This window comes from Quercus robur, chromosome 8 (assembly GCF_932294415.1).
Source record: "Quercus robur chromosome 8, dhQueRobu3.1, whole genome shotgun sequence".
Taxonomy (NCBI): domain Eukaryota; kingdom Viridiplantae; phylum Streptophyta; class Magnoliopsida; order Fagales; family Fagaceae; genus Quercus; species Quercus robur.
The window spans coordinates 45836385-45839788 of NC_065541.1; the positions used below are offsets into that span (position 1 = coordinate 45836385).

The 3404-nt window shown below is 35.9% G+C and overlaps 1 pseudogene; it reads right to left on the reverse strand.

Moving 5' to 3' along the window:
• Positions 1-213: 213 nt before the first annotated feature.
• Positions 214-1688, reverse strand: LOC126696072 (geranylgeranyl pyrophosphate synthase, chloroplastic-like; annotated as a pseudogene).
• Positions 1689-3404: the final 1716 nt, after the last annotated feature.

The window sequence follows — 3404 nt, forward strand, 5'->3', positions numbered from 1 at the left end:
TGGGCCGTTTGAGAATCGTGTCCCTACAACATGCTTCAAGAAAAAAAGTGAAAGTATAAAATAAGAATCTCAATACAATTTGCCATATTTCTAATATTTTATTAAATAAGTAAATAAATAATGAGAAAAACAAACAATTTTCCATAACAATCAAAGGCTTTAATTTTTCTTCCCAAAAAAAAGGCTTTAATTTTTTTTTTTTTTTTTTGGCCATAAGGTCGGTTTATTTATTTATTTTGATAGGAAATTACAGCAGCATTTCATTAAAAGAAGTCAAAAATACATCCTGTGCGATAGAAGTTTCTAAGAAACTGGGGGTTTCTCAGCCCATGTCACAAAATCATCAACAAACGTAGCATGATGAGCTAATATACATATATTAGCTCATCATGAAGTCAACTTTTTTTTTTGGATCATCAAGTCAACTTATTATTAGAAGTAACTAAAAGTTTAAAACAAAACTTATTACCATATTTTTTTTTAGATAAACGATGGAACCATGCTAACTCATAACCTTCATTTCCCTCAAAAAAAAAAAAAAAAAACTCATAACCTTTATAGACTTTATACTTTACTATTGTGTAGAGAGTAGTCTAGTATTGCACTAGTTTTGCCTATGAGCAATACAATTCGCGAGAGCAAACAATGGCGCAGCCTTCACTGAATCAAACCCAGAGAGCGAATCCTGAGCTTCCTTGTTCAGTTTTTCAGCAAACTCCCTAGACTTGTCGATCCCCAATAGCTTCGGATATGTAATCTTATCTGCAACCAAGTCTTTGCCCGCAGTCTTCCCCAACTCTTGGGCCGACTTTGTCACATCAAGAATGTCATCCACCACCTGGAACAGCAACCCAATATGCCTCGCAAACCTCCTCAACTTCTCAACCTCCTCATTAGACCCACCTTCCAAAATAGCTCCCACTGCTACTGTCCCTTCAAACAATGCTGCAGTCTTATGCAGATGAATGAACTCAAGCTGTTCCAATCCAATATCAGAGACTGAGAGACCCTCTGAACTTATATCGGCTACTTACCCAGCAGCGAGTCCTTCGTGTCCTACTGACTTGGCCAACACCTTAATCGCATGAACTACCCTTGTGGGAGGCACGCCCATTGTGGAAACTGATGTTATGTGATCGAACGCCAAGGCTAGAAGTGCATCGCCGGTTAGAACAGCAACAGCTTCACCAAAAACTTTGTGACTCGAGGGCCTTCCTCGTCGGAGGTCATCATTGTCAAAGCAAGGAAGGTCGTCGTGGATCAATGACATGGTGTGTATCATCTCGATAGCACAGGCAGCGGGCATGGCTACGGACTCGGTGCCACCTACGAGTTCACAGGCAGCAATGCAGAGGACAGGGTGGACTCGCTTGCCACCTGCAAGAAGGGAGTAGCGCATGGCTTCTTGGATCTTATTGTGATGACCTTTGAATGGAATGGCTGCGTCGAGGGCTTGGTTGATGGAAATGGCTTTCTGGACCATGTAGGATTCGAATTTGAAAGTGGGTTTTGACTCATGTTCATGTCCTTTGAGAGTAATTTCTTGGAAAGGACCATTGCACAGCTCATTTTTCTCTGGAAGTTTTGAGGGAGAGTGAGAGGGTGGTTATCGCAGTCTGCAAAATTAAGAAAAGAACGAGTTAGAGAAACTCTATCGAGTGCTAGCTAGCTTATAATTTGTACATCATATGTTGGAGTGACAACTATATATGTACTAACACTGATGTACGCGTACAGTGAAATTTCCTAAGAAAGATTATAGATGTGACTTATGAGACTCGACAAGCATTCACTCATTACTTAGCATTTTCTCAAATAAAAAGACAAAAAAAATTATTAACTTCTTTTTAAATCTTCCACATCTACCATCCCTAGGAATCTTTGATTCTTTGCAATAGAAAATTCTACCGTGTTATATATAGTCTTCTAGAGGGAGTATACTTGGGAGGACTTGGAATTCCAAGTCATAATTATTGGAATAAGAGCATTCACAAATCACAATTGAACAGCTCATTTGTAGAATTGAAATCATATTTTAAAATACGATCTCTAAATAACATGAATAATATTGAATTTTTACCTTAAAGATGAATGTTTAATATCCAAACTTATATGTGGATGTGGATTGAGGAAGTGTTTCTAAAACATGATTTCGGTATAAAACAAATATTATTTGAATTTTTGCTTTAGAGAGATCTTTAAGTTTTGGATGTCTAATATCTAAACTAATTTATAGAATCAAAATAGTATTTCCAAGACATAATTTGAAAACAATAGTTACATTGATTTGAGATTATCCCATGAGATCTTCTTAGTGGCAAGCTCCCACAATATATCCCTATATTTTAGCAAAAAAAGAAGAAGAATATATCCCTATATCTGTAAAATACTAAAATGGAGACCCATTAGTAACCTGTTTTTCCTGCCCTTTCTCACTTAGAAACAAAAACAAGGTCAAAAGTGAAAATTCTATCCTGCCTAGCTAATACCAACACCGAGAGAGCTAATAGAGCTGAACACTTATCATAGATGGTCACGCATTTAGACAGTAACATGGATTTTTATACAGTCAGATTTTAGACAACAATGAATAGATCACAGTACTGAAGAAAGCAACTAAATTAATACATAAGAGGTTAACAATGCATCAAATTGATGATATTAAGGGTTTGTTTAAGATTCGCTTATTTTGCTGAAATTAAAAACTTTTTGCTAAAAGTATTGTAGATAAAAATAAAAGTTAACTGAAATAATACAGTGAGACCCATAAATAGTTTCAAAAAGTACAGTGGAACCTATGAATAATAACAAAAATAAGTTAAATAGTAAAATAAGTTGACAAAAATAAGTGTTACCAAACTCACACTAAGTTCAAAAAAAAAATAACACAAAGGCATCCACACGCGCGGAAGGTAATCACAAATGGCCAGTTCAGCTTGAAAACTTGTTCTGTCCACTTCAAAAATACTTTTTTTTTTTTTTTTTTGTTAAGAAGGAAATTTTATTTATATAAAAAAAAGTTAGTACATCAGATTTGTCCAAGAGACAACTGTAAAAGGTGTCTAATTACAAGAACTAAAGGGCACTCACGTGGAGTCCCTATACACAAAAAGTCTCATACATATTTACAGCACACAAAAGATGGACAATCAGTAAACGTTTTCAAAAATCAAGCTTGCATCCTCCCCCTCTTCGCAAAACCATCCGCTACAGAGTTTGCCTCATAGTATATGTGATGTAGATGGACCATCCTGCATTCCCTATTGAGGAGCATCCTGCAGTAAAAAATTATGGGAAACAATTCCGGAGCCCAGTTCCTAGAAGAAGTTAGACATGTAAGAACAAAAGTGGAATCGACATTAACATTTAAAAATTGAATACCCATGTCTTGAGCAGTAATTAAA